Source organism: Cyanistes caeruleus, chromosome Z (genome assembly GCF_971803275.1).
Source record: "Cyanistes caeruleus chromosome Z, bCyaCae1.hap1.1, whole genome shotgun sequence".
NCBI classification, from domain to species: Eukaryota; Metazoa; Chordata; class Aves; order Passeriformes; family Paridae; genus Cyanistes; species Cyanistes caeruleus.
Window position 1 is genome coordinate 45,272,035 of NC_141732.1, and position 12,177 is coordinate 45,284,211.

A 12,177-nucleotide genomic window follows, 5' to 3' on the forward strand; every position below is an offset into this window, starting at 1 on the left:
AAGGGACTATAGACATTTACTGCAAGAAAATTATCTAACATTTTCAGCCAAACAGGCAAATTAAAAAAAATAAATAGGTATATGTGAATTTTTATCAGTGATATGATTAATTTTATTGAAAATTCTTGAGACATAGCTATATTAGTGAAATCAATTGTCCAGTTGTAAGTACTTCAGAAAAAAATTATGCTTCCCTTTGCGGAGATATATAAATATCTGAATGTACCGAGACTCCAGTCCTGTTCTCTCATTATATGAATGTAATGAAACAAACAAAGGAAACAAATAAGGACCCCAGAAGTGGGCACAGAACTCCAGATGTGGCCTCATTACATCCGTAGACGGGCAGGATGACCTCCTTCACCCTGCTGGCAGTGCTCTTCCTAATGCACCCCAGGGTACCATTGGCCTTCTTGGCCACCAGGGCACACTGCTGGCTCATGGATGGCCTGTGGTCCAGCAGAATCCCCAGGTCCTTCTCTCAGAACTGCTTCCCAGCAAGTCAGCTCCCATGCTGTATATATATATGGTGTATACTTCTGTAAATACATGTATTTTGTAAAGCATCTGTCTACTTTTCTATGAAACAGTCATGAACATTCTTTCTCTATACCTTTGTGATGAATGACACCTCCCCTTTCTTTTCTCAAATCCTTTAATCAGTGGTAATTGGGGCAATATTTTTGCCCTTTTTCTTTTGTTTCCACCATTTTCCCACCAACACTTTTCTTTAACAAAATTGCAAGAGACCTGAATTTCTGAATTCTTTCTGAATTCTGGAAACCTATGACTTCATCTTTTTTCCTTCATTTTCCTTTGTCTACTTCTACTATATGACTACTTCTTCCCTGAACTATTTTCTGCATTATTATCCCAAGTTATATTTTTGTCTGTTGCACATCAGTCTTTCAAATGAAGGTGTATACCTCCTTCTCTGCACTTAATTTAATTCAGAACTCTGAAGTAATGCAAAGCCATTTTATTTGGCTCAATCCTTGAACATGACAGTATGATCTGCAATTTTTTTTTTTTATTATTATTATTATTATTTTTTGTTCCCTTTCCTTTTTTCCTCCCTGGGTGGTATTATTTGCGTAGTTTTTGCTAGAGAGCTAGAAACTGAGAATGTGGAACCAGAAAATTATTACTGAATTTCTGTAATGTTTATGTACTTTTTCCATGGCATCTACTATTGGTTATTCTTCTGAATGATCCATCAAAAAGGATGGTTGAAATTTAGTTTGAAGCCAAATGCTCAAGAAAATGCACAAAATTAAAAGTTTTCTTGGAAAACCAGGGGAAATAGTATCTGTTTTTTAAATTGACTACATGCCTAGATGGATGTAGATTCTAGTCAAGTATTGTTCTCATCCTTGTATTTTGTCTCCTTTTCAAATAAGGCTTGCTTTTAAAAACTGAAAACAATATGTTTAAGCACAGTCAGATGAAGTATTTAGCCATAAATATGAAAGTGAAAACTAATCTCTTTTCTGTAAATTATCTGGCATATATCTCCTATCAAGCCTTTGAAATGTTTGGTGCAACATGACTTCCTTAAAGACATGACTTAAAAAGAAACTGTAACTCTATTTCTGGTTTATCTTCTGCTAAATATATATATATTTTAAAGTTTATTTGGGGTGTTTTTTTCTAAATGAGTTGTGCACATACACATACACATAAAAACTTCGGATTTTATTGCATTACAGTATCTTTACACAAGTGCTTTTATGCTGAATATTTACCATACATATCCTGGACATCAGTATAATTTTTGGAGACCACTGACTTCTCATTCCAAGAAAATAACTGCCGTAGTGAGAATGACCTGTGTTGAACCTCTCGCTCCAAGGTCCTGATTTTTATCCAGATATATGATCAAGCATCTCTTTTAGGAGGCGTAAATATGTGTTTTCATCAATGGAGATAATGGCAACTATGTTCACACAAATTCTGAGATAGTTTCTAGTGCATTTTAGGACAGGCAACTGACTAAAATGATCAAGGAAAGCTCTTGAGAATGGAAACAAAGTTCTTAATGACTTTATGCCTTTGCAGATGTAGCACATCTGTCTCAGCTCCTTTTTTTTTTCTCCTTTATCCTCAATGCATACATATTTAGAATATACAAAAAAATCTCGAGGAAAAACCAAAAACTTTATAGAAAAAAGGAAATTGCCTTGAGTAGAGCTATATCCAATTGAAGGGAATTTGACCACTTTTAATGTAGCCAAACCTTGTTCAATGCCTTGAGGAGACCATGACAGCAGCTGAAATGTGTGCGAAGACCTTGGTCCCAGATTTAATTTCCCACCTCCCTCTAGGAACGATATAGATGCAAGAATTGTCTTTCATTGTTCAGGTAAAGAGAGTGACTGGCTGGAAGTGAGAGAGTGAGTTTGTGACCCTCTGAGACAGAACAGGTAGTCATATCTCCTAGGGAATTAATATTTTCTGCAGTAGCCACCTATCATTGTTAGATCCTGAGACTCTGCAGTAAATTCTTTCGTCTGTTTTCATTTTTTTTCATTTTCCTTTTTTCAGAAGGAAACTGAATGGAAAATAACTACAGTGATGGGCATTTTGATTGCAGAAGTGTTCAGATGTTAGAACACACTGTCTAACTCAGGGCTTTGTGTCTTTGCTTTTGTTCCATGCATGTCCAAGTCTTTGTTTACAGACTTTATGTTCTACTGATTACTAGGTAATCACAAATGTAAGAATTGTTGTAATTTGAATATTTGGCTTTTGACACCTCTTTTACATTTTTGAACATGTTTTAATTATGAAGCTATGTATGCAGTAAAAAATCTGGAGGTCATTAATCTTTCAGGAAAAAGTGCAGGATTGCAAAGAATTAAGGCTATGGGATTATATGAATAGCTTTGGTTAAACCTATGTAAATTGCTCACTGACTTTTAAACTGGAATTTGTGCCCTAGGTGTGTAGGTCCATTCTGACCCTCACTTATACTGTCTTTGAAATGGAAATTTGCAGTTGTTAGCTCTAGACAGCTTTAAAGGCTTGACTGCCCACTCTGAATTTCTTTGAAATATTTGATTTGAGTCATAAACTATATCTGTAAACAGTCTCATCATTTTGTTAGAAATCATGTCTCTTTTGAAATGGGTTTCTGTCTATAAACCTCTTTGATGTGTTGCTTGGGTGTGGGGAATTCCTTAAAACATTTAATTTTTTTATGTGGTAGAATTTAAACTCAGTGATTTGGTAACTCATTAAAATAAATTTATTTCTGCAGTAATATCTAGTAATTACTTTAGAAAAGAATATCTCTCTAGACTATTCTGTCTACACATATATTCTTCATTAAATTACTGCAAAAATCACAGAATCACATAGAATGGTCAAGGTTGGAAGGGACATTTGTAAGCCACTTTGTCCAGCTCCTTGCTAAAGCAGGGATATGGCTAGAAAAAAACTAATATTCACATATTTGGCATGCTAAAGAGTGACTTAATTGGATTAGTTAGTTTCTATGAAATAGCACAACAGAGAAAAAAAACCAGACTACACATAATGTAGGAAAAAAAATTTCCAAGTTATTTGTTCTTCTGAATGTAGGAAAGCTACATTATAGGCCAGTGAAACACTGAGCTGGTACATATCCTTCACCTGTATCCAGAGACTGACTTAAAACACCCAACAAACAGGGAACGGACAAATTTTGGGATAAATGTTTTTGATTTCTAGCTCTCTCAGCTAATGTCATTCTCAACTGGGGCCTGGCATAAAGGCTGTTAGAATATTAGAACACCCTTTATTTGTTATTATTTTACTTTTTTTAAATTATTTTTTTCCTAAGATTTGGAATTGTTATTATAATAATTAAATAAATAAAAATTTAAATGCTGATTAGAATTATACTTAAGAGTTTGCACCATAGCACTTTGTTCGGTTGGGAAGTGGTAGTCACCTAAATCTAAAATATTTCTGGAAAACATAATAATTAAATCTTAATAATTCTACTGACTTGCTCATTAGGTTTAGACGCAGGGTACTAATGTTTTTAAAACTGATGACTATTTGATCCATTTGTCTACCTTATTCCAGATATTTCAAGAGTTTGACAGAAAATTCCGAGAACCTAGCAGCACACTGCTTTGTATAAAGAAAGCTGCTTACTTCAACAGGCAATGATTAGGTATAGGATATGAAAGAAAATGTTCATGTGTTCCCTGACAAAATTTCATTACCATGGACAAGCTGTGTTGCTCCTTACTAAAAACCCTAGCTTTAAAAAGTTCATGTTGAGGCCATCATGCCAAATGTACCTGATTTACAGCCATGCTTATTAAAATCTGTAATAAAAATTCCATACAAGAAAAAAATATATGAAGTTATTGTAAAGGGAATATTTGTTACCTTGGTAACAAATAAAATCTGTATTACTATTGTGTATTTTATTTTCATTGAAGAATTGAATCCTTTCCAATTATTGTGTGGGATGGGAAAGCAGTAAACAAGGTTGTAAATCTCCAGAATTTGTTTCATGGTAATAGTACATTAAACAGGCAACTGGTATTCTCTATGCATTGAAGTAGAACTACTATGACTCACTACTTTATAATTATGTGAGGATTATTAACACAACAGGAGAAGTAAATTGGCTACTCAGCACAAGTATCACTCTGTGTCTTAACTAATTGCATATATCCTAGGTTAGCCGAGCTAGTCTGATCTCCCATTGTGCTGGGAATTGAGAGACATACATAAAAATTGTAATAATTTACAAGGTAAAATTGATGTTGAAAATTATAGAGGTTCTCAGAGGATTATTCAAATTGTTTTATATTTTTAATATTTTTTTGTGTGATAGTTTTTTTTGCTTAAAAATCATCATAGCAAATAAAATTTTTAAGTTTAAGAAATTTTAAAAAAACACAGCACCCCAAAATAAAACATAATCCTATGGGATCTAACTGAAATTTTAGGTCTTATCGCTGGTATGTATCTTAGGTGGCAAATAAGTTTGTTAAGGTGAATGAATATTCAAACCAGTATTGAAATATTAATATACCTGTATCTCTTCTGACTATCTGCTAAAATCTCATATAGTCACAATAAGATGACAGATTTTGAACCAAATACACTTTTTAGAGGATGTGTCTGCACAAGTATATCAAATAAATACAAAAATGTGTTCTGATATTTGATGTAGTCTTAGGGAAGTAATGTAAATGTGAAAAACATGTCACAAATTAGAGACATGCAAATGATAGAAATGCAATAATACTTGAAGAAACATGCTGCTAAATGGTGCGAACTCCTTCTCTGGTTCTGGAAACACCAATGTGTAAAAAAAATGATTTGTTGAGTAGTCTTTGAAAGAGCTTCCAGGAATAATGTACACATGTGCATAAGAATATGATCCTATGGCACTCTATGTAGTGAATTGCCTCTGGAAGCAGAAGTTGTCTGGCTGGTTATAATGACTTCATATGCAAAATATCACTTTAAGTATCAACTTGGCTGTGAATGTATAGATCTTATGACATTAATTAATTTTGATATAATGATATGAATAAATTTTCTGTCGTATAGCTTTGTCTAGATCCTGAGAAGAGCTCAGTTGATGGGCTACATATGTAAAAGAGTCTTTTAGGATCAAGAGTCTTTAATCTATCCCAGTTCTAATTACAACTGGAAATAGTTGTAATGTTCCTTGGCTAACTAAATTTAGTATAATAAACATGTCATGAAAAGTAAATAAAGGCAAATATTTTGTATATGTACACTGGTGTACATTCTCACTTTCATCCTTGCTTTTAGTAGCAAAAAAATAAAATATCAAACACCCTGTTTGTAAAACTTCATCAGTGGTCTATATACACAGCCAAATCCAGAGCATTTCCATCCACAGTATCAAAGAAGACAGGAAAATATCACAAATTCATAGTTATGTTATGATTTTTACCAAAATAATTATTTTGTTTACTCTCTGTTTTACGCAATTTCTTTCTTTATTATTTAGCACATAAAAACGCTGAATTGAAGCACCTAACATTACATATAAAAACAGAAAAATATAATTTTATTCAAGGTGTCATATGTGAAGAATAAAACACATTTTTCAAAACCTTTGTCAAATTTGTCAAATTTGTTTTGCAGAACATTAGCTGTGTTAGTTTTGTGTAGGATTTAGTTGACTTTTCTCAGAGCAGACCACATGGTGCTGTGTTCTATATTTGCTGTTAGCTCAGGGATACTTTAATCATAGCAGAGAGGAGTTTGCCCAGCATCAAGGCCTTTTCTGCTCCTCACGCTGCCCTGCCAGTACATGGGCTGGAGGTGCACAAGAAGATGGGAGGGAATAGAGCTGAGACGGGTCATTAGTGTTTGAGTTCACCATGGCCCATGCCATATGGCATTGTGCTTGGCAGTAAAAACTGAGGGAAAGGAGCAACAAGGGACATTTGGGATGGCATTTGTCTCCCCAGGTGACCATTAGGTGTGATGAAGACCTTCTTTCCTAGACATGGGTGAACACCTGCTGGGAGAGACTGCGAGGATTGCTGGCTGGAATCTCTGTGTGTGTGAGGGCCGGGCAGGCCGGGCCTTGCCCTGCTGAGGCGAGGCCCTGCCCGCACGGCCCAGCCCCGGGCCCGTGTCCCAGCCCCGCCGCGGCCGCCAGGCCCTGGCACGCCGGAGGCCGCGCTCCACACCCGGCCCTGCGGCCCCAGCCGGGCCTGGCAGTGGCCGAGTGACCGCGAGTCCCAGCCGGGGGAAGGGCCCAGCAGGCCCAAAGGGTATTTAAACCAAAGCCTGCGGCAAGCACGCGTCCTGAGCCTACCTCCTCTTGGAAATTCTGTCAGCTGAACACCACTGGAACCAGGACTGCTAGCTATATTTTGTTCTTGCCTACATCTTTTCTGTCCTCACTTTATTCTTTTTCTAATTCTCCCTTGTCCAATTTTTTGAGTAATTTAAAATCATATGGACTTAGAATTTGTTAAGTTGAATGGGCTAAGTTAATGCTTTGAGAAGTGTTTTGTTGAGTTGAAGTGTTCATTGAATGTCACTCTACACTTTTACCTATGTTCTTCAATTTCCAAAGTTGCCTGCAAAGGTTTGTTGTGTAATTTTGACCTCTTGAGAATATCTTGTCAGTCTTTCTCCTGAGCATCTCACCAAGAGTATCTGGACAACTGTAAGCCCTTTTAAAAGTCTCATTGAGCAAGTTTTTTGGGGCCTTGTAACTGCCTGCCCACGGGAAGTGGTGAGTTAATTCCTTGCTTTCTTTTTTTTCTGTGCACAGCTTTTTCTTTAGCTACTAAGCTGTTTAACCTACAGTGCAACTGTAGATCTGTTTTCTCTTTAGCACAGTTTTAGTACATTATGACTGAATTTCTTAGCTAATTTCTTTGAATCTGCTGGTGTAAATTCTTTCAGTGCTCTTATTATTCAGAATAAATTAAATATCTTTATGGTTTATAAATGGGGAAGTATTTGTCCCGAGTTTGTTAGTTGAATCCCAGATAATAGATTGTTGCCACAAAGGAATTGGTTGCTGCATTTTGGGAGGTATGGAGATAAAATGGATTTTTGCAGTTTAGTCATGGCCATATTCACTCTATTCCTTTAAAACCATTAAGAACCATTCATGCACATACCTTTGTAATTTTTATGGGTTTTTTTAATACTTCCTGTCATTCCAGATATCATTATTCCACAGGAGGGATATATGTATAGCGTGTTTTTTGCAGGGAGGGTGGGGTTTTTTTTGTTTTTACCATGACATAGATTTACCCAATAATGAATTTCAACAGTATAGAGAGCTTGAGACAATGGCAGGTTTCTTATTAAGAAAAGCTGACAAAAAGAAAAAAAAAAAACCTCAAAGGTAATTTTCTTAAGTAGGTGTATATTATAGATTATAGATTAACAATTCTATTATTAATGGCAATGTGTAGTTTATTGCTTTTAGAAATATATTTTTCTTACTAGAAATACCCCTTACATAAGGGATAAGGTAAGACATACCTTATGTCTTACCTTACGTAAGGTAAGACAACTACTGTAAGACAACTACAATACCTATAAAAGTTCCTGCATTTTCCTTCTAAAATTAAAATTGAATTTAGATTAAAAAATAATAATAAGAAAAAACCCTGATTCTCTATATAACTAGTACATGTAATGAGCACTTAGAATGCATATGTTTATATATAGAAGAAAATATGCTTTGTTTCTCTTGTCAGTAACAGAAGCCAGAAGTGAAAAAAATGTATTTAACTGTATTATAAGCCTGTACAATTTGTTTTATTTGAAATTACTCTTCAGGCTTTTCAAATGTATTTTTTTCAGAGCTGTCCTCTTGTAGCAGTAATTTTGTACTAAATGGGGCATTTATCTGATTTTGCATCTCCAACAATTCCTCCAGATGAGCATATTCCCATGCACAAATTTAAAAGCACTAACGCAACTTTATCTGTTTGAAGTGTCCTCCTCTATCATCAATATTCACTGAACAGTAGGGCCACAGATTGGGGTTTTTTTCACAAGTACGACCAAGCTTTTATTCAACTCTGACAAGAAAACTATACTTCTGGGTCTCAAAAATATCACAGAATATGCTTCTAGGCAGCTAAAAAGAATAAACTAAACTAATAAAATAAAATAGCTCTGAACTACACCCAAAAACCCCAATAATGTATTTTATTTGCATGGGTCTCTGAATATATCATGCAATAATAGACCCATAACAGGAAAAAAGCTTTGTAGAACTCTTGCAGGCTCTGCCAGTATTTTGCTGCTTTGCACATAGATTAATTTGCAGTTTTGTTTCACTCTGAGATCCTCCTGATATGTACCTTTCTTATTCTTTATCCCATGTGCTCTTTATTTTGGTCAAGAGCTCCACATTGTAGGCAGTTTTGTTAAGGAGAAGAGACCAGCCTTACCTGTTCAAGATAGACATGACTCCAGCTGTGACCATGACTGTTTGTGTAGGGAAGAGTTTGACTATGGCTGCCATATATGTTTCTTTCTCCTAAAATGCTGCTTTCATCCCCAGCCCAGTGAAGCACTCAAACATAATGTACCAGGTGCCTTTAAAATTGACCAAAATCATGTGTAAGATTCAAAAGGAAGTGCAAACTTATATGATTACTTTGCGATGTTCTGATAATTCTTCCCTCTTATTTTCCCAATAACTGTCTGACTTTTTTTTTTTAGGCTACTACTGGTTTCATGAAGTCATTTTTTTATAAGCTGAAGGTCTTCCTCTTGAGTGATAACACTCAGTTCAGAACTCATGACTTCATATGTGAAACTCTAATTTGTTTTGCCTTTGAGTTTACCTATGTTAGGAGTAGAGTGTTCAGCTCAAGGTCAAAAAGAGGTCATGAACATGACTTGCCTATGACTTCTAACAATGACACAATTAATTGATTGTGTCTCTATTATAACTGAAGAAATGTGAATAACCTCTCAATTAGGATTTATCCACATTAGAACAAAAAATTGCAGTAAAGAGATGCTATTAGACAAAATATTGCTTCTAAAATGTACAGCATCATTTGCTATGTGTGGTACATCAATTTATATATATGATTTATAGCTGTATATATGAATACAGTTATTTTCCTGGCTATACCAAGTCCTTTCCTGATATACATGCGGTAGTTGCACACCTATCAATCTTAAAATTCTAATGCATTGCCAAACTGTCTTCTACTCCTTTTACAGAAAAGAACAGTTTTAATTATTTTTATTTTAGATCTCTCTATGCAAATATATTATAAGATGTGGAGGAAAGAAAAAGGGAAAAGGTAAAGTTAACTTTTTATTGTCATTATGTGATTCTTTTTGGGGTGTTTTTAGTTTTGGGATTTGTTTTTACCAAACAATACATCCAATTAGTTTTTTACCTCAGCTTTCCACTCCTACACCTGCATTGGCTTCTTAAAGCCAAAAAAATACAATGTTTTGGGGGGTGAAAATATTATAAACAAGATTATTTAAGTAATTTTTTTCTCTTTCCACTTCTTATTAATTTACTTGTTTATTAATCTAATTGTTCTATTTTTCTGTAGTACACATGATGACACGAAGTTACACAGTAGAGGATAAGGTGAACTGTAATGCAGAAATGAAGAAGAGGAAACAATGAGCAAGCAAATGTTAGAGATTTTCTTGAAGAGAATTTACCACTCAAACTACAGTGTTTCAATTAAAAGTTAGAATATACAGTACAAATATTTCTGAATTTTGTTTCTTGATCTAAGCCAAGACTTGCATTCACTTTTTCTCCTTACAGGTAGCGTAGAAAAAGTTTTGTATTACAATGTGGACAGTAAACACAGAGCTATAAAACTAGTTACTACACACTAGTATCCTTTTCCAAACATTTTAACAGTAAATTAGCAAATGACAGCAAAACAGAATAACGGTGCTGCATGGTCAGTACAGTCCTCATACAAATGAATTTCAACTTGAAAAATTCATTTTAACCAAAGTTTTACTCAGACATGAAAGCTCACATTGGATTATGCTTTTCTTAAAAGAATATTTTAGCAAGAAATCTGATTTGCCTATTTGCCACTACCATATATTATATACCTGTAAATTTGTCTCCTGCACAAATTTTTTGCATGTTCAAAATTAATTTTGTTGGTTGCTCAAGTAAACATTAATAAATCATTTAATAGGGAAAGGAGACATGGTCACTTCATTTGTGTAATTGTATTTAAAAGGGTAACAAAAGTGATGATCCTATAAAATTTAAATCAAGTTTATGGGCCTGAATTTCAAAATTAGCCACCTTTAAATGAGCTGTAGTTTGCATGCTGCCCTTTAGCTGTTGCAGCTCAACAGGTTCAGAATTATATATCATTGAAAAGTATGAAATGAAGATCCTGGAACCAGTTTTTAAATAAACTCTGGAAAAGAAAGGAATTCTGAGAATGAGAAGCTGTTAACTATTTGATGTCAGACTGACAATCATCCTTCCTTTCTTGTCTTGTCTCATTTCTGTGACATTGTAATCTTGGCCCTCACACCATCACATGAAAAGAACTATTTAATTTCTAAGTGATCATTCATATATTTTAAATTTACATTTAATTTCCTAAAAGCAATAAAATTGTTTCTCTTTTTGCCTTCCTTAACCTGAAATTTTTGAGGCTTGCTACTTACCAAACAAGACAAGATGCTGCTCCAAAAATCTCTTGGTATTACTATTCAGTTAGTTTCCATTCTCTATCACACCACTTGTTAACTTTTTTCTTTCTGTGTTGACCTGACAGCTATAAACACACATGACCCAAGAATACAAAAGAAGCTGGATTTTTCCTTAAAAAAACAAAGGACAATAATATACTTAAAGAATAGGATACTTAAAAAATGTTTTAAAACTCTGTTTTAAAATACATGAGTTATTTTAAAACACAGAATCACAGAATATGCTGAGTTGGAAGGGACCCACAAAGATCATCAAGTCCAACTCCTGGTCCTGCGCACTGCCATCTCCAGGAATCATCCATGTGCCTGAGAACACTGTCCAAACTCTTTTTGAACTCGTCAGGTTGATGCTGCGACCACTTTCCTGGGGAACCTAGACACCCTCTTGGTGAAGAATCTTCTTCCTAATATCCAAACTACTCCTCCACTGACACAACTTAAGACCATTCCCTCAGGTCCTGTCACTGGTCACCACAAAGCAAAGATCAAAGCAGAGATCCTCTTCCCTTCACAAGGAAGTTGTAACTGCAGTGGGGTCTGTCCTCAGTCTCCTCCAGGCTGAACAGACCAAATGGTCTCAGCTGCTCCTCATACAGCTTCCCTCAATGCCTTTCACCACCTTTGTAGCCTTCTTTGGTCACTCTCTCTAGTTTAATGTCTTTCTTATATTGTAGTGCCCTAAGCTGTCCCCAGCACTGGAGCTGAGGCTGCCCCAGCCCAGAGCAGAGCAGGACTGTCCCTTCCCTTGCCCGTCTGGTGATGCTGGCCCTGATGACCCCCAGGACAGGGTTGTCCCTCCTGGCTGCCAGGGCACCTCTGGATCATGTTTAACACATCATTGACCAGGAACCCCAGGTCCTTTTCCATGGTGCTGCTTCCCAGCAGCAGTCTCATTCCCCAGTCTCTCCATACATCCAGGGCTGCTCCATCCCAGGTGCAGAATCCAGCACCTTCCCTGTTGAACTTCATGTGGCT

At 35.6% G+C, this 12,177-nt stretch overlaps 1 long non-coding RNA gene across 2 annotated transcripts; it reads left to right on the top strand.

Moving 5' to 3' along the window:
- Nucleotides 1-2,525: 2,525 nt before the first annotated feature.
- LOC111940747 (uncharacterized) lies at nt 2,526-10,241 on the top strand. Of its 2 annotated transcripts, none has more exons than XR_002869657.2 (3): nt 2,526-7,237; nt 9,709-9,791; nt 10,056-10,241. It is a non-coding gene; the product is annotated as an uncharacterized LOC111940747 (long non-coding RNA). The 2 variants fall into 2 exon arrangements; XR_002869656.2 differs by having other exon boundaries at nt 9,740-9,791.
- The last annotated feature ends 1,936 nt before the right edge of the window (nt 10,242-12,177 follow it).